This window comes from Aquarana catesbeiana, linkage group LG04 (genome assembly GCF_042186555.1).
Source record: "Aquarana catesbeiana isolate 2022-GZ linkage group LG04, ASM4218655v1, whole genome shotgun sequence".
Taxonomy (NCBI): Eukaryota; Metazoa; Chordata; class Amphibia; order Anura; family Ranidae; genus Aquarana; species Aquarana catesbeiana.
The window spans coordinates 618,397,362-618,417,686 of record NC_133327.1 but is presented as its reverse complement, the minus strand read 5'-3'; positions in this window follow the sequence as shown (position 1 = coordinate 618,417,686).

Below are 20,325 nucleotides of genomic sequence, written 5' to 3'. Positions count from 1 at the left end.
TATATATATATATATATATATATACAACACCTAGGATGCATATATATACACAATACACTGTAAGTGCAGCTAACTGACTCGCCTGCCTACTCTATCTAACGTAAATCAAATGACACTTTCTCTCTGTCTATCTCTTCGCCGCCACCGCAACACACTACACAAGGCCGCCACGCAGGCGGCCATATATAGTGTGGGGCGTGTACTAAACCCCCTGAGCCATAATTGGCCAAAGCCACCCTGGCTTTGGCCAATTTTGGCTCTCTGTACAGACAGCACTGTGATTGGCCAAGCATGTGGGTCATAGTGCATGCTTGGCCAATCATCATTCAGCAATGCACTGCGATGCCGTGACGCGCCACTCGAACTTCGAACAGCCCATAAGGTTCGCAATTCGACGAACAGTCGAACATGCGATGTTCGAGTCGAACATGGGTTCGACTCGAACTCGAAGCTCATCCCTAGTACTTGGCTGCTGGATATCCTTTACGGTCCCCCATTTTTTTTCAATTTTTTTTCACATTTTCACATTTATCACGCACCTAGCGCAATTCTTCTTTTTTATTTTTTAGCTCCATAGTAGTGCTTTAGCCTAAACACCCCCTAAAATGTGTACTAATGTTATTGTTGTCCTTAAATTCAGGCAGAGTGCCATAATCTTTTTTTTGGGGTCCCAAACTCATCTAGAACCACTCCAAAATTTTTCCAATGGGCCATCAGAAGGGGTGAGGAATCTGATAAGTGTACCTTATCATTTTTTCTTTAAATACTCCTTAAAATAAATGTTATACTGATGTTGGCCAAGAATGTTTGTGTCTAATCTGCTTGCAATGTTATGTGCAAAAGTAGTAATTTTATTTTTTCTGGTTTGACTCCACAGTTTCCTTCAATGCCACAGGAATGGCAGACTGTGGCCTCCCAGTTTGCCGAGTGATGGGACTTTCCCAACTTCAGGGGGGCAATCTATGGGAAACATGTCCACATCGTCCCACCACCCCACTCAGGGTCATACTATTTTAAGTATAAGGGGTTTCATTGTATCGTGTTGATGGCGGTGGTGTCGGCGACATATGAGGTTTTTATATGTGGCCGTGGGGAAGAATGGCCGGATGTCAGATGGTGGAGTCTTTGCCCAGACCGAGTTCTACGGACGTCTCCAGAGTGGTGGCTTGGGATTGCCACCTGCTGAAGAGAACGTGGAAGGACTCCCATTTGTGTTTGTCGCAGATGAAGCATTTGGTCTGGGTGAACATCTGATGAGGCCATTCCCCCAGAGGACCCTCACCCCTGAGAAGAGGGTTTTTAATTACCGGCTGGCCAGAGCCAAAAGAGTGGTGGAGAATGCGTTTGGTATAATGGCCAGCCGGATCCGCCTATTCCTTACGGCAATCAACATTGCGGAGTATAAACTGAATCACATAGTGCAAGCATGCTGTATTCTACATAATTATTTAAGAAGAAATGTTACCAATTACATGGCCTCAGTTGGGCAAGAGGCCACAATTCAGAACATAAATCCAATGACGGCCCTGGAAGCTGGCCGTCCTGGCTTGCCCCCTCAAAGCGCCCGTGATATGCGGCAAAAGTATCTGGACTATTTTACGGGTAGGGGGGCCATTGCTATGCCAGCAAATTTTTGATTCTTTTCTAAAATTAAAAATTATTTTGATCTGAAATCATCTTGAATTTGATTTACTGCTTGTGTTTCTTTTAGCTGTCTCCTAGGTTCTCCTAGTGCACTTGTAGTGCCAAGTGGATTTTGTTTTATTAAATAACCCCCATTGACACTGTAAACACCAAATTAATACAAAAACTGGTATTGAGCATTGAAAGAAGAAGCCACACATTGTTGGGTATAAAATTTTTTACTCCGCGCACATTCACATGTGCGTTGTAAAACATTTTTCCACCAAAAATACATCTTTGTTTAATTAAGTTTGACATTTTTAGTTTTATATTTTGCTTTAACAGGCATGTTTCAAACAATAACATACACAACTCTGGAACTTACAAAGTTCAACGTACAAAAAGTGAAGGCAAGATCAGACATGAGTATGTCAAAACTGTGTTGATCTTGCCTTCATTAGATGGGGTGATGTCACCCCTGTAAAAGCCAAATTTTGAAGATGCACAAAAATTGGGATTCAAAATGGGGATTTCCCTCCTGATCCCATGCCTAATGTCGACATGTACTAGCTCCCATCATGAGGGATCAATGGACGTGTTTTGGGGTGCAACCCCTTCCTCTCACCTACTTTATTTGTGAGGAAGGGGTTGCACCCACAAAACGCGTACATTGATATCCCATGATGGCAGATAGCACATGTTGACACACTGTGTGCATCTTCAAAATTTGGCTTTTAAAATGTATTAAAACTTTAGGAAATGTATAGAAAAAAAAATAAAATGGTGTCATTTTGTTGTTCTTTAGATTCTCCCCATACATCAATCACGTTCTTCATTTTTTGTTCAACATCATTGATTTTTTGCTTTATGATGTCTAAATCCCAACTACACAACATTATGTCCTGGATTAGCATTTGTGCACTTTCACTGGTGAAATGAGTAGATTGTTCCTGTGCAGACTTCACACAACTTTAGACATGATCTTGGCCTTTCTCACATTTGGGTTCAGGTAAGGTCCATACTTCCCGTCAGAGTCGGCCCTCTTCAAGATGTCCACTATCTCCACCATCTCCACCATCTCTATAAAGGCTATATTTGAGACCATAAATCTCCTCCGGGATCCTGACGTTTCTGGCTCTGGGCTTTCCTCATCGTTACTGGAATTATGCACCTGCTCTTTCTTTGCCATGTCCTCTCCCACTGCGCCAAAAGAGAAGGGGTGGGCAATATTCTAGAAAGAACGTCAGGGGCGGGCGTCGCGTGCGGAGTTTCACGCAGTGTATATAAATCATAACGTGTGTACGTCGAACGTATGATCTGTGAGTGGAGGAAGTACCGATCGTAAGAACAAAGGTAACATTTTATCTTGGGGCATCAGTGGCCTATACTGCTAGATTAAGGCCTATATTGTGATAAGATTATGAGAGTTTAGCCTGACATTAGTATTTTTCTCTTGTTTTTTGTCTTGCAGAACTAATCCGTTCAAAAAGCCAGTTTATCGATAGGTACAGGGAGCTGCCCAGTTTGTGGCAAGTCAAACGTAATTTATATCATAACAGACCAGCTAGGAAGGCAGCGCTGGAGAAACTGTTGGAATTTGTGAAGACGGATGTCCCCAATGCAGACAGCGATTTTTTTGGACAGAAAAATTGGTAGCTTGAGGAGCACATGCAAGAAGGAGCGTAATAAGGTCCTGGCATCCCAGAGGTCAGGACCAGCAGCAGAGGACATGTATGTACCCAGTCTGTGGTACTACAACAAAATGCTGAAAGACCAGACTGAAGTGAGGTCATCACTTTCCACACTTCCTTCAACCCCAGCTGAGGCTTCCGAGGACCAGCCTGGGCCTTCCATCCAGGAAGAAGTGGAGGAGCCCAGCTTGAGGCAGGTATAGTATTTTTCTACATATTTCTTGTCCTAAAATTAATGATGTTAACTAGATGTGATTATTGATAAGAAATTAATGATTGAACAAAAAGTGTTTTACATATCAATAGACAGTAGTGGCCAAAAATGATTGGGACAAGAATGAAAAATGCTGGGATCAGAATGATAGTCTTTTCTATTTATTAACATTCAATTTGCAACAGTCATAAGCTAAAAATTGTGTGTGATTGATGAAGGAAAAACTAAAACTATGTCCCTTTTTTATACACAGGAAAGCCTCAGCCAGGACGAGGGTCTGTAATGTGGCAGTCAGGAGGAGGCAGGTGGAAGTGGCAGCCAGGAGGTGGCCGGGCCCAGTGGACTGACCCAATCCCAGGTCCCTCCCCTCCGCCTTCCACCCAAAAAGCCCAGGAAGGGGGGGGGAACGTGGAGGAGGCAGCACTTGCCCTCATTCGGGATGCTCATGCGACCCTGAGAAACTCCCCCAGCGTTCAAGAGGGCTATGGCTGCATAGTAGCAGCGAAAATGTAAGAAATGGAGGAGGGCCAACGCCTCTTATGTGAGAACATCATTTTACAGACCCTAAATAAGGGGTTGAGTGGCCAAACGACAGAAAATACACACCTTTCTGAGTTTGTCCATCCTCCTCCTCCTCCACCTCCTCCTCCTACACCTTCTCCACCTCCTGCACCTTCTCCACCTCCTGCCACAACTCGACGAACAAAACCACAGCGTGCAGGGAAGTGTGCAAGTAAGACAAGAGTGTGATGGCCTGGGTTCAGCCTGGTTTGACAGAAGATGCAGGCTGTGTAGTATCACAGCCTGGGGACATATATGTGATCTGCTGCTTTTCCTGATCTCTCGGAGTCCAGGACCAGATTGTGCTCCCTACTGTATGGACTCCTCAGGCTACCAATTTTCTTTTTTAAATAGTTGATGTCTGTCCTGGGGTCCAAAGGCTTTGCAAATCTCTGCAGTTTCTGCAGCGTTGCCTTCCCTCTTTCTTTTGTTATGACCCAGAATAAATGGTAATTTTGTTTTCAACAAATACTTGCCTATGTGTTTTTATTAAAAAAGGACAGTTTGTTTGTGAGTAGGCAGGTACATTTCAAAAATAATATGTCAAATTAACAAGGGGCACCAACGTCCTTGAGGTTAAAAAATACAAGATAATAATGTTGTTGTGGTAACTTGACAAAAAAAATAAAAAATTATGGAAATCACTAGAAAATAATTTTAAAATAATCAAAAAAAGGAGATCTTGATTTAAAAAAAAAGGAAAAAAAAATCACTATAAAAAATAATTCTAAACATTATTATGGAGATCTGGCTTTAATAACTAAAAATATTATTAAGGAGATCACAAGGAATAATAAAGAAATAAGCTTGTGAGAACTCTGTGTGAATATCAGCAGCAAAACAACTTCATTCTTCTAGCATTATAAAGAACAAAAGAATGCACTGCATTAAAAGATCCAAAAATTTACAGCGTGACGAATGTGCTATCTCCATTACGAACGTTAGTTTTACCACACCGAGCGCTTCTGTCTCATACTTGATTCTGAGCATGCGTCGTTTTTTGCGCATCAAAATTGCATACAGACGAAAGGAATTTCCAATAGGAACTTTTTCCGACGGGAAAATAGAGAACCTGCTCTCAATCTTTTGCTGGCGGGAATTCCGCCAGCAAAAGTACGATGGAGCATACACACGGTCGGAATTTCCGACCAGAAACTCACATCCAACTTTTGCTGGCGGAATTTCCAATCGTGTGTACGGGGCATTAGTTACACTTTGTACCTGCTCCAAAAATGTCTTTCTCTCAGTACACCATTGTCCTTCTTTCGCTATAGCAAAGTGTTTCATTTTCAATAACATGCATACAACATTGGCTATCTTGGCTTTCCTGCCTTTTTTTGAAGATTTTTTATGTTTTATCTGATCATTATGAATATTACATTGTCTCAATAACTCATTAAATTGGTGCGTTAAAGTGTTAAAATTAACACAGGCATGTCTCTTAAGAAAATCTTCCATGACCTCCATTGACTTGCTAATTACTCTACACTGAAAGTTGTTTAACCAGTCTATACAACAGCTACAGACACAAGACACACAGAGACACAGGCACACAGATAAAGCTGTTTAAAAGTTAACACTGACTTGCAGATCCACAGCAGGAGACATGCACACTCTTAATCAATGCCTTACTATCTCCTTATTACCACAGATTTTTAGCCCTATTATCCCAGAACGCAGACAACATTGAACTTCTATTGGAACAGAGAGCTATTTCACTCTCACGTGGGAAAAAAAAAAATCTATATTTCTCCCATTTTCTCCTCAAAGATGTGTGATTTATCCTGTCAATCTGCAGGCTACATCAGACAACCAGGGGTGATCAGCCCCCCACTCACTTGCACTCTTGACTGGCTACACAGCAGAGGCGTAACTAGAACCTTCAGGGCCCTGGTGCAAGAAATGATGGGCCCCCCCCCTTCCATCCGAGCTCCAGGCTTCCAATTTTGGGAGGGCATCCATGGACATCCTCCCAAAACCGTGCTTCCCGCATGCCCCCTGGGACGTGCATCCAGCGCAATCACAGTGGCCCTTTACCATGTGATGTCAGCTGATCACATGTAAACAGACTTGCCGGTTATCCGCAGCCCTTTCCTCCCGTGCTATGTCTGTGTGAGGAAAGGACTGCCATTAACTGTCAAGAATGTCAGTAAATTGTTTACACTGATAATCAGTGCCCCAATCATCAGTGCCATGTATCAGTGCCCATCAATGCCACCTATCAGTGCCCATCAATGCCACCTACAAGTGTTACCTATCAGTGCTCATTAATGCTGCCTATTAGTGCCTATCAAATCTGCCTATCAGCACCACCTATCAGTGCTCATTATTGCAGCGTCCATCCATGCCACCTATCGGTACTCTTCAATACTGCCCATCAGTGCCCATCAATACTGCCTTAGTTCTGCCTATCAGTGTTCCTCAGTGCCCATCCGTGCAGCCTATGAGTTCTGCCTATCAGTGCTCATCAATGCCCATCAATGCCTATCAGTGCAGCCTATCAGTGCCCCCTTTCAGTGCCTCCTATCAGTGCCCCTATCAGTGCCTTCTTAGTACCCCCTATCAGTGCCTCCCTTCAGTGCTCATCAGTAAATCCCATTAGTGCCTCCCATCGGTGCCCCCTATCAATGCTCATCAGTAAATCCTATCAGTGCCTCCCATCGGTGCCCCCTATCAGTGCCCCCTAGTGCCTTCTCAGTGCCCCCATCAGTGCCTCCTATCATTGCCCACCAGTGCCTCCCATCAGTGCCGCCTATCAGTGCCTCCCTTCAGTGCCCATCAGTGTCCCCTATCAGTGCCTCCCATCGGTGTCCCCTATCAGTGCCTCCCATCGGTGTCCCCTATCAGTGCCTCCCCTTCAGTGCTCATCAGTAAATCTTATCAGTACCCCCTATCAGTGCCCATCAGAGTCCTCTATCAGAGTCCTCTGTCTTCTCAGGACAGCACGGCTCTGAACGGAGAGCGTGTCTCTCCAGTGGTATCACTAGGGTTGGTGTCACCCGTGAGGAAAAAATTGGTGTCACCCCCCTCCACCAACTATAACCCCCCTCAGTACAGACCCCCCTCCACTAACTGCAGACCCCCCTCTCAGTATAGACCCCCCACTAAGTACAGACCCACCTCTTGCAGTATACATCCTCCTCACTAAGTACAGACCCCATCCATCAGTATAGCCCCCCTGATTGCAGACCCCCAGCTATCAGTATAGCCCCCCTCTATCAGCATAGACTCCCATCTATCAGTGTAGACTCCCTTAGTGCAGACCCCCATCTATCAGTATAGACCCCCCTCAGTGCAGACCCTCATCTGTCAGTATAGACCCCCCTCTATCACTATAGACCCCAGTGTAGACCCCCCTCCATCAGTGCAGACCTCCCCTCCATCATTGCAGACCCCCCTCCATCAGTGCAGACCCCCCCTCCCTCATTGCAGACCCCCCATCAGTTCACATCCCCCTCAGTACAGACCTCCCCTCCCTCATTGCAGACCCCCCTCCATCAGTTCACCCCCCCCTCATTACAGACCCCCCTCCATCAGTGCAGGCCCCCCACAATGCAGACCACCCCCCCTCATTGCAGACCACCCCCTCCATCAGCACACCCCCCCTCAGTGCAGACCCCCATTAATGCAGACCCCACTCAGTGCAGACCCCCCTCCCTCCATCAATGCAGACCCCCCTCAGTGCAGACCCCCACCTAATCAATGCAGACCCCCCTCAATACAGACCTCCACCTCATCAATGCAGACCCCCCTCAGTGCAGACCCCCACCTCATTAATGCAGACCCCCCATCAGAGCAGACCCCCACCTCATCAATGCAGACCCCCACCTCATCAATGCAGACCCCCCCTCAGTGCAGACCCCCACCCCATCAATGCAGACCCCCCTCAGTGCAGACCCCCACCTCATCAATGCAGACCCCCCCTCAGTGCAGACCCCCACCTCATCAATGCAGACCCCCCTCAGTGCAGACCCACACCTCATCAATACAGACCCCCCCTCAGTGCAGACCCACACCCCATAGTGTTCCCCCAGCACATGTCTATTTGAATACAAACTTTACAGACCTCAGAACAGCGTTCTCCCTCGGACTCCTCCTCCTCCGCCTCCGTAACCAGAGAGGAGGGGGAGGCGGCTTCGGTCGGTCCGTTTGTTTTATTTCCCTCTCTGTGTGTCCTCTCTCTCGCATGGCATGACAGGACACACAGCTGATCTCTCCCTTCTCCCCCCTCCCCTCTCTGTGTGCTCCGCAGGAAATGTGAGCTCCTTAGCTTCACACTTGACTGCCCGCGGAGCACAGAGAGGGGAGGGGGGAGAAGGGAGAGATCAGCTGTGTGTCCTGTCATGCAGTGCGAGAGAGAGGACACACGGAGAGGGAAATAAAACAAACAATGCCATTGTCTCTGCTGCTGTTAGATGAGAGACACGCTCAGCCTCAGAGCGCTGTGAAGAGAAACCCCACTGGGCCCCCCCCACAGTGGCGGAATGCCGGGCCCCGTCGCAAACTGCGACTGTTGCGACCCCGGTAATTCCGACACTGCTACACAGGCCTAAGCAATTTGCACTAACAATACAATAAACATTAACACATATACATATACCAGCCAAAAATCTCACCAGGTTTTTGCGCATCAGCTCACTGATAAAATATATTTTAGAGAACTTTCAGGACCACTCAAGCAGGGCTTCAGAGTTCACGAACAAGCGTGAATCTTGTCCACAGTAGAGAAGGCTTCCAGTTCAAGGTGTAGTTGAGGACTTAGCTTATAGGGACTTAAGACAAAAATACATTAGGGTTTGGATTCTGTGCAGAAATAAATTCCACATGCCATCTGGGGTGTCAATTGAAATAAATCCTGAAATTGGAATCAATTCTAAACTAAATATTATCCGAAGGTGATTACGGATATCCTCTATTTATTCCATATATGTATTAATTTGTCTATTCCTATAGTTAGCTAGTCTATTAAAACTCTGATAGTTACTGTTGATAGCACAATAATATAAGGTTAGCTATGAAAACAGACACACTGCTTAGTAAAACAACGTCTTATTTATTTCCCAAGAATATAGGAAAATGCTAACATGAAAATACTATGGAACACATAACACAAGAACCTCAAAGATAGTTATTGCATGGTCTCCTCAGCTGAGCTCAAGATGATGGTAACAGAGAGAGCCATGAGGCTCAGAGAGCCATCAGGCATGAGCCAAGAGCGAAAAGGGACGACTTCCCTCCTGTGTGCACTTTTTAAACTTCATCCATACACCGTCCAGACCCAACCCCATTGCCTGCCCATTTAGGTTTCTAACGAAAGTAATTCTGGGGCAGTCCTTCTTAATATATTATATTACTGTCTGTTCTGCTGTATTGGCCTCTAGGGGCAGCATTGTCCATATATCATGCCTACACATCCTTAGTCAATCTTCAATGCCTGTTGATCCTTTGATTTTTGTAACCCACCTTCATCAATTATCTTGGCCCCCATGGCCCTCTTTGAAGCTCGCTTGCATAGTGTTTTCACACCAGATGCCCAGGAGCCAAGCTTTTGTTCAGCCTTGCATAATCTGATATGCTACAAAACTTTGATGTGCAACTTGTTACATCCCAGACAGCCCCCAAGAATGCGAAGGTCTGGTATAGCCATCTTTCATATTTCATGAACTAAAACATGTTGCCTTCCAACAAGACGGATGCGCCACTTTACAGGCCGACTAAGGGGACCCCCAGGCACGATATTTAAAGGAATATTTCATTTTCATTGTTTTACATTAAGCATTATTAAAATCACTGCTCCTGAAAAAAAGTTTTTTTTGCATTGATACATGTGCTCTGGATCAGTACCCAGGTTCCCAAATACTTTTCATGGCAATAACTTGCATATAAGCCTTTAAAATCAACACTTTTGATTTTTGACATTCGTGTCCCATAGACTTTAACGGTGTTCGCATGTTTGCACAAATTTTTTGTCTGTTCGCATGTTCTTGTACGAACCGAACCGGGGGGTGTTTAGCTCATCCTTAGTTCCAACAAGAGTATATATAGGAGGTGTCACGGAACGCCCCACACTCCGCTTGAGTGCTTCCGTCATATACCGCTTCCTAAGTTCTGGAACACGGGTCCAATGGATCTGGCCATAGGAACCCCAAGAACTAGACAACACCAGTCTTGGAGTACATCAGAACTACTTTTATTTTGAGATCTCACAGACCTTTATACAGCAGGGATGACTCAAAGCTAACCTAATTAACATGACCTAATTTACTACAAAATGTACCCAGACCAGATGACAGTCTTGTGGGCACCGAGCTTCACACATTAATACAATTAACAATACAAACAACAATCTCCCCCCTCCTCAGCCTAGACCATTCGTCTATTAGCCAGTGCTGGTGGCTAATGTGATCAGCTCTCTCAATTAACATAAACACATGTTGATAACACCAGCATCTCCTCACAGGATGTGTCCCAACAGAATGAATCAGTCTTATCAGCAGGGGGCTGCTGGAGGAATCCCCCCTCCCTCTTCAGGGACACAAATCTACAGTAAGGAGTCCCCATACAATATATACATGACTGAGTCCGATTAATACAGTTCAGACTGGATTTCTCATTCACCTCAAATGCTAGGGCCCATAATCGGTGGGCAACAGGCTTGCACACAGTCCTCTCCAACAGCCTCCGCTCTGGCCATGTCCGTGACATTTCTCCCCTTTCGGCAGGAGACTAACACAGGAGGAGACCCCAGACGGGTTGACTCCGAAGTTAGTCCACAGCTCCAGTCCTCTACTGCCTGTACCCACACAGTACCCCAAACAAATCATCCCAAACAGTGCATTACTCACCCAGCCATCCTCTGCCTCTCTCAGAGAACATATCTGCCGCTGGGGAGAGGCCCGGACTGGCCCTTCTCCCTGGAATCCTTTCTGCCGCTGGAGAGAAGACAGGGGGACTGGGCTCACTCCATCCTGCTGTTGGGGATCTGGGCCGACTGCCCAGCATCCCTGGGGTATACAAGTGGGGACTGAAGCCCCATCAACCGACACCAGATCAAGCTGCAGTTGTGAGGTGATGACTGCATTCTCTCCTTGGATCCTGATCTGCAGCTCGCGATAGACTGCCACCTCCTCACCTTGGGCCTCCACAATTGCTGCAGGTGTGGGGCAGAGGTCTTGGACCCTCTGTCCGGTTGCCAGCACTTCTGCTGGGGGTTTGCCAGGTGGTTCCTCCTCTACAGAAACGTCTATTAAATTCCCAGTCTCTGGAATTGGTAAAAGTGTGGGACAGAGGTCTTGGACCCTCTGTTCAGTTACCAGATCTTCAGCTGGAGAAGTTTGTTTTAACTCCATAGATGCTGCTGGCAGAAAATCACATGTCCCTGTCATTGTTGTGGGAGAAAGGCTGACTACCTCTTCTCTCAGGAAGGCTGAAGCCACTGTTGGTGCTGGGCAGAACACAGTGAACTTTGGCCCTGATAGCAGCTCTTCTGCTGGAGGCTCATCAGGTTGTTCTTCCTCAGCAGAAAAGTCTATTAAATCCTCTACCTCTATAACTGGTGTCTGTGGATAGAGGTTCACCATCTCCTGTCCGTGGAACTCAGAAGATGCCATCAGTGCTGAGCAGAGCGCAATGAAGTTTGGCCCTAATCCCAACTCTTCTGCTGGGGGCTCACCCGATGGTTCTTCCTCAGCAGAAAAGTCTATCAAATCCCCTGTCTCTACAACTGGTGTCTGGGGATGGAGGTTCACCATCTCCTGTCCATGGAACCCAGAAGATGTTATCAGTGCTGGGCAGAGGTTAGCAGAGCTCTGCCCTGTTGTCATCACTTCAGTTTTGGGGATGGCAATCTCCAGATTTTCCACTGCAGATTCTCTGGCATGCTGCTGGACAGGCACATTCCTCCATCCAAGATCATCCCATGCAGAAACAGGATCATCAAGGTCAGTCAGCACTTGCTGCATCCGCCATAAGACCTCCGCCTCCATAGCTGTGGGGGCAGGTTGGCAAAGCACACTATCGCTCTGCCACATTGCCGACTCTTCAGCCAGGATTTCAGGGTTGTCAGCTGGTATTTCCTGATAGTCCCAGGCAAAGGGAGCCCAGCCCTGGCACTGAGCAATGTCTAGCAGCCGTCTGTAGGCGATCTCTAGCTCCCATTCCTGAACGGCCAGAAACTCCAAATCTTCCTGTGCCCAGTGCACTTCCGAAATGTTCAGTAGCCCTTCTCTGAAATCCATGATTTCGTCCACCCGCCGCTCCAAATCACTCCCAAAGTTAGGGTCCCCTGTCAGCTTCACAAACAACAGTCCCAAGCCGCCGTAGCTTAAGCCTTCCGTTGGGCTGTCATCCGCTATCCAGGGACATGCTTGAGATACATGCCACCGGAGGGCTCTGTAGCTCTCATCCAGCTTCATCTCTGCCCAGACCAGCCTGCTTAATTCAGCTGTCTGCTTCTTGTGTGGTTTTTCTCCCAAAAACCGCACCCACAGTCCGTACTGCGACCAGTACCTTTCCTCGATGGAGGGGAGAACTTTTCCCTGGTGTCGCTGCTCACGGGCTAGCGCTTCCTTCCAGAGTTTGCAGCGAATAGAATCACACCATCCCAGCAGGACCTGCTCCGATACTGGTCCTCTGTGCTGTATCTGCATCTCTCGCAACCTCCTTCTGAATTCCTCATCCATGGCGGCTGGTATCTGTACCTCTCCTCTTCTGCTATCTGGACCTTGGATCCAGATGGAAGTTTGGATGTCCCAGACTTCAGGAAGCTTTCCCGCTGCTTGCCACCAATGTCACGAAACGCCCCACACTCCGCTTGAGTGCTTCCGTCATATACCGCTTCCTAAGTTCTGGAACACGGGTCCAATGGATCTGGCCATAGGAACCCCAAGAACTAGACAACACCAGTCTTGGAGTACATCAGAACTACTTTTATTTTGAGATCTCACAGACCTTTATACAGCAGGGATGACTCAAAGCTAACCTAATTAACATGACCTAATTTACTACAAAATGTACCCAGACCAGATGACAGTCTTGTGGGCACCGAGCTTCACACATTAATACAATTAACAATACAAACAACAATCTCCCCCCTCCTCAGCCTAGACCATTCGTCTATTAGCCAGTGCTGGTGGCTAATGTGATCAGCTCTCTCAATTAACATAAACACATGTTGATAACACCAGCATCTCCTCACAGGATGTGTCCCAACAGAATGAATCAGTCTTATCAGCAGGGGGCTGCTGGAGGAATCCCCCCTCCCTCTTCAGGGACACAAATCTACAGTAAGGAGTCCCCATACAATATATACATGACTGAGTCCGATTAATACAGTTCAGACTGGATTTCTCATTCACCTCAAATGCTAGGGCCCATAATCGGTGGGCAACAGGCTTGCACACAGTCCTCTCCAACAGCCTCCGCTCTGGCCATGTCCGTGACAGGAGGGGCGACAATGGGCATCCTTGTCTTGTTCCATTGAACATTTCGAAGAATGGTGATAGACTTCCATTTACTTTTTCTGACGCAGTAGGGTGATTATATAAATTTTGGATTAATTTGGCCATTTTAGGTCTCATTCCCAGGTTGTCTATTGTATTCATCATAAATCCCCAGTCTACCCTGTCAAAGGCCTTTTTGGCACCTATTGACAGGAGTATGGCTGGGGACTTTCTTCCTACCTTATTCTGTAACAATAGTAATGTTCTTATGCAATTGTCTTTGCCTTCTCTTCCTGGAATAAACCCTGTCTGGTCCGCATGGATCCACTCCGGCATAGACTTTTTTAATCTTGTTGCTAAGATTTGTGGTTATAGTTTTGTTATTTGGGTTTTAATACTGCTATTGATTTATAATTAGAACATATTGTTGTATCTTTTCCCTCCTTAGGTATTACTGTTACATATGCCAATATTGACTCCCTCTTCATCTCCTCCAGCATCTTTGGGGCATGTTTGGAGCACTTTAAAAATCGCCTTAAAAACACCCCTGCCCATTGAAATGGGCTCTTTTTTTGAAAAAGTGTCACAAAAAAGACCAGCATTTTATCGGCAGTTTTTGCAGTGCTTCAGTATGAAAAGGGTCTTATAATTAGCTTTATCTCACTCTGATGGGACAAAGTGGTGACCGCAGATTCATCCACTTAAAGATTTCTTTTACCATGGACCATCTCACAACTGTCCCCTCTTTTCACTGCTTCCACCTACCAGAGTCAGATAGTAAAGGAAAGTGGTGCTGACTGCTATAAACTGGTCCCAGGGGCCCCCAGGCGCCCCAGGCTGTGGCTCATGAACCAATTATGAGAGGAGCCTGAGGGGCCATTCAGGTCAGTTTTTCCATTTATATACACATATTTTTTTTTAATTTGCATTACGGACTTGAAAGTTTAATAATGACCCTCCAAACTACATCTATTGTGAAAGCAGATGACCTATAGTATAAAAAGATGGGAGCCCTCATGCCAATGAAATCTTTATTTTCAGTACAAATTACACTTGAATGTTTTAGTGCGCATAAATACATGAAAACATGATCTCCAAACTTTCTATTAAGTATAAAAAAGTAAAAAAAGAGTTAATAAACATCAAACATATCTGGCTTCAAAATCACATGTGCTTGTGAAACAATGGAAAACTACAATACCATAAATGATAAATAGGTGACCCATTTAAACCCAGTTTATCAGTTTAGGTGATGTTTCTAAAATCATTTCTATCTCCAGTGTGTGGGGAAATAATTAAAGCAGAACTCCAACCAAAAAATAACAAGATAAAAATGAATTTCAAAACCAGCCTTTTCTGCAATATTTATCTTTAATACAGAGGTTTCTCCCACAGTACTTTTCTTCTGCTGCTAGATGTTCTCTGATGGCCAGCATTATTCAGCATCATTCAACCCACTCTCTCTGAGCCCAGGTTGTCCTGAATCTGCCCCAGTCAGCCACAGGCTGTAAAAGAAGAAGCAACATGGTGATGGTTTCATCTCTGCTCTATCCTCCTACATACATGCTTGTTGTCATCAGATGAACTGATTGGCTCCTTGTGCTTTTCTTAATCTCACACTCCAGGCCTGCTGTACAGGGTCTGCCAGAGGCTGATACCAGGTCATATTCAGGTACTTACACAGCTTGCATTTAATTAATGCATTGAATGATGTATTAATAAATACAGAGTTACATTAATTTGTACCTTTTATATCTGCCTAGCGTTCAGCTTTGATGTGTATTGTGCAATAGGTGTTTAAGTCAATCCACAAGTCCTGTTAGACAGTGGGGAAAATAATTATTTGATCCCCTGCAGATTTTGTACGTTTGCCCACTTACAAAGAAATGACGGGTCTATAATTTTTATCATAGGTGTATTTTAAATGATAGAGACAGAATATCAACCAAAAATCCAGAAAAAACACATGATACAAATGTTAAAAATTGAGTTGCAGTTCAGTGAGTGAAATACGTATTTGATCCCCTACAAACCAACAACACTTCTGGCTCCCACAGACTGGCTACAGTATGTGCACATGTGGTACACAGATTAGTCCTGTCAATTTAGGAAGGTGCTCCTAACAACAACTCATTATGTGTATAAAAGACATCTGTCCACAGGATCTCTTTCCTCCATTCAAACCTCACCATCATTGGCAAGACCAAAGAGCTGTCAAAGGATGTCAGGGACAAGATTGTAGACAGCTGTACAAGGCTGGAATAGGCTACAAGACCATCAGGTCACCACTGTCACAGGTTACCTCATTAACCCTCCCCCGCCTCCATCCTTTAGTCACCTTTGTATCAATGTTCACTATGTTCCTGCTTCAAGGGAATCTTTTTGGCCACTGGCAGTGTTTACCTGGAGGCAAATCCTAGTTGAAAATAAAATAGAGAAAGTCTAAAAAGGAAAACTAGTGCAGCCATCACATCTAAGAATTGGTAGACTGCAGTACACTAAATGTTTGCTTTTGGGTTTAATATCGCTTTAAAACTCTTCATGCTTTACAGGGCTCTACTCCCTTGTGAATGAGCCCTAAGGCTCCCAGGTAGGGTTGCCATCAGTCCGGTATTCACCCGGACAGTCCGGTTTTTACATCCTCTGCCCGGGTTTCTCACTGCCTGACACCAGTCACCAGGTTAACCCCAAAAACTCTCCCAACACCCCCATAGCAACCCCATAAAAGCTTAATTAGAATCTTGCTTCCATGACATGTATCAGATGTTCACCTATCTTCACATATTTGTAATTGTCAGGATGGAAACAACCCTAATTACAAGGGACTTGTTTCTCTCTGTGGAGGTATACAGAACCTCCTGGCTGCATTTTCTGATGCTTTGCTTCTAGTTCCGGCTACTGGAGCCCTCTCAGGACTGTTCACTCTGGTAGACCGATGTATTGTAGAGGAGCTGTGAGTATGTGTGGGCGGGCAGAGGAAGGAGCTGCATGGAGTGTGAGAGGACAGTAGGACAGAGAGGGGAGGAGAGAAGCTGGCTGCCCATTAAGGATGAGCTGCAGCATGTTCGCATGCTGCATGTGCAGAGCCCGCCAGGAAGTCGGCACGGCGCAGCGCTAATCACAGGCAGTGAGACATTTCCCGATCTCTGCAGTCGCTCATCGGGAAATGTCTCACGTCTTGTGATTAGCGCTGCGCTGTGGCGACTTCCTGGTGGGCTCGGCACATGCAGCATGCGAACACGCCGGAGCTCATCCTTACTGCCCATTACAAGGCTACATATGTATGTATTAATCTCACAGTATGTTGTGGTTGTGTCTAGTGTATTTATATCTGTTTGTGTGTATCTGAGTGCATGTATGTATCTGTATATATCTGAGTGTGTATGCTTGTATCTGATTGTGTATATATCTGAGTATGTGTATGCATGTATCTGTATATATTTGAGTTTGTATGCATGTATCTGATTGTATATATCTGAGTGTGTATGAATGTATCTGATTATATATATATCTGAGTGTGTGTATGCATGTATCTGATTGTGTATATATCTGAGTGTGTGTGTGTGCATGTATCTGTATATATCTGAGTGTGTATGCATGTATCTGATTGTATATATCTGAGTGTGTGTATGCATGTATCTGATTGTATATATCTGAGTGTGTGTATGCATGTATCTGTATATATCTGAGTGTGTGTGATAGGGTAAATGGAATAGCTATTTATTTATCAAACATTTAGTTATGATTATCAAAACATGTATTCTGATTAAGCAGATATAGTATATAATAATATACACCAATTTGTACTTATTTTTACCAAAGATATGTAGCAATATAAATTCTGGCCAAAATTTATGAAGAAAAATTACTAATTTGCTACATTTTATAACCGAAACAAAGAAAAATTCATTTTTTTACCGAATTTTCAGTCTCTTTTCTTTTATAGCGCAAAAAATAAAAAACCCAGCGGTGATTAAATACCACCAAAAGAAATCTCTATTTGTGTGGAAAAAAGGACAAAAATTTCATATGGGTACAGTGTTGCATGACTGAGTAATTGTCATTCAAAATGTGAGAGCACCGAAAGCTGAAAATTGGTCTGGTTATTAAGGGGGTTTAAGTGCCCAGTGGTCAAGTGGTTAACAAATGGCTGCAATATAACAAAGAGTGAAAAATTTAAGGGGGTCTGAATACTTTCCATCCCCACTGTATACAGATATATGCATATACACACTCAGATATATACACAATCAGATACATGCATACACACTGATAAGGAAAACCCAGAACTTAGGAGTTTCCAATAACATTTTGACTGCTGAACCACATTCAAAAAGATGTATTTAATATTCAAGCCTATAGTTTTAGCCATAGGCAGGGGAGCAAACGTATACAGTACATGGTGACATAATTGCTCTGCCTGAGGCTGGGGGCCTAAGTACATTTATACTCTTTACAAGGGGGGGGGGCTACCTTGTAAGCCTCTTTGAAGTCCTAATTAACTTGTTGGTTATTTACATTGATCATTTAACATATACACATCACTATACCTTCCAACAAGACAATGACCCTAAGCACACAGCTAAAATAACAAAGAATTGGCTTCACAACAACTCCGTGACTGTTCTTGAATGGCCCAGCCGGAGCCCTGACTTAAACCCAATTGAGCATCTCTGGAGAGACCTAAAAATGGCTGTCCACCAATGTTTACCATCCAACCTGACAGAACTGGAGAGGATCTGCAAGGAGGAATGGCGGAGGATCCCCAAATCCAGGTGTGAAAAACTTGTTGCATCTTTCCCAAAAAGACTCATGGCTGTATTAGATCAAAAGGGTGCTTCTACTAAATACTGAGCAAAGGGTCTGAATACTTAGGACCATGTGATATTTCAGTTTTTCTTTTTTAATAAATCTGCAAAAATGTCAACAATTCTGTGCTTTTCTGTCAATATGGGGTGCTGTGTGTACATTAATGAGGGAAAAAAATGAACTTAAATGGTTTTAGCAAATGGCTGCAATATAACAAAGAGTGAAAAATTTAAGGGGGTCTGAATACTTTCCGTCCCCACTGTATATGAGGTTCACTACAAAGGGTCTAAATACTTAGGACCATGTGATATTTCAGTTTTTCTTTTTTAATAAATCTGCAAAAATATCAACAACTCTGTGTTTTTCTGTCAATATGGGATGCTGTGTGTACATTAATGAGGAAAAAAAATGAAAAATGATTTTGGCAAATGGCTGCAATATAACAAAGAGTGAAAAATTTAAGGGGGTCTGAATACTTTCCTTCCCCACTGTATATCTGAGTGTGTATGCATGTATCTGATTGTATATATCTGAGTGTGTGTATGCATGTATCTGTGTATATTTGAGTGTGTATGCATCTATCTGAGTGTGTGTATATATGTGTGTGTGCATGTACTGTATGTAATTGAGTATATGTATATATCTCAGTATCTGTATGCATGTAAGTGTGTGTGTTTATGCATGTGATTAACTCAACATTTAGATATCTGAGTACGTAATTTATTATCCTCCATTGATGTGAACATCTGATAATTCATACAATTAATTACTAATAATTTCCCTATATACAGGTCCCATACTACACCAGGAGACCTCCTCCCACCCCCCAATATTACACTGGGAGGCTGCCCACCAAACATTACACACTACATATACACTATATAACTTTCACAGAGACTAAATAATATCCACTAATTTGGGTTATTTTTACCAAAGAGATGTAGCAGTATAAATTTTGGCCCAAATTTATGAACAAAAATGACTTATTTGCAAACTTTTATCATAGAAACTAAAAAAAGTGTTTCCTGACAGACTACCTATGGGTTAACCCCGCCTCCTCTCCAATGCTATAGGACCCCATACCCATAAATTTGAACTCACCGCTAGGGACTGCGTTCCTTTTTTGTCCTCCTCATGGACCTACATTTTGGTTTGTTCCTGCTTGGCTTCCAGTCAGGATAACTCCAGAATTCTGGCATACCATCTAAGCGGTGCAAGCTTGGGGCCCAGCTATGGGCAGGTGAGTGGCTGTTTAGGCACAAGATACCCCATGGGGAAGGGAGGGAGGTCTGTATGCCCGAGATGGACGTCTGGCAAGCGACTCGGCTGGCAAGGTCTGGTGTTCTTATTTTTATTCTCCATTGCAGCGTTTTTGTTTCTCTGTGTCTTGTCTCCCTACATCTTCCCTGTAAGCCTTGTAGATGCCTCTCATGGCACCTGGAGCGCTTCTGCTTTCCAAGACGCCGAAGCACTTCCGTGTTGCGGTCGCTGCTAGCTTCTGCGCATGCGTGAGGCCTCCGTGACACAGAGGGTTGACTCGCACATGCGCAGAGCGCCTGGCGATCGCACAGGCGACGTGTGGTGGCCCTCCACGGTGCAGTGGCAGTGAGTGACAGCTTCCCCAAGCCTGGGGTTGCACGGGACAAGGCGAGCCTATCCTTAAAAGGGAAGTTTTAAAGAAAAAAAAACTAAATTTTTTTTTTGCTTCCTCTTACTTGCTCCAGTCTACTCTAGGATACGCGCATATTCACCCGATCCCGTGCGATTCTGCCTTCTGGTTTGCCGTTCCGTCCTTAAAAGGGAAGTTTTAAAGAAAAAAAACCTACATTTTTTTTTTTGCTTCCTCTTACTTGCTCCAGTCTACTCTAGGATACGCGCATATTCACCCGATCCCATTCGATTCTGCCTTCTGGTTTGCCGTTCCGTCCAGGGGTCATGGACAGGTCACCACCTTCGTGCGGCTAGCCCTCACGCACAAGGTGTGTGC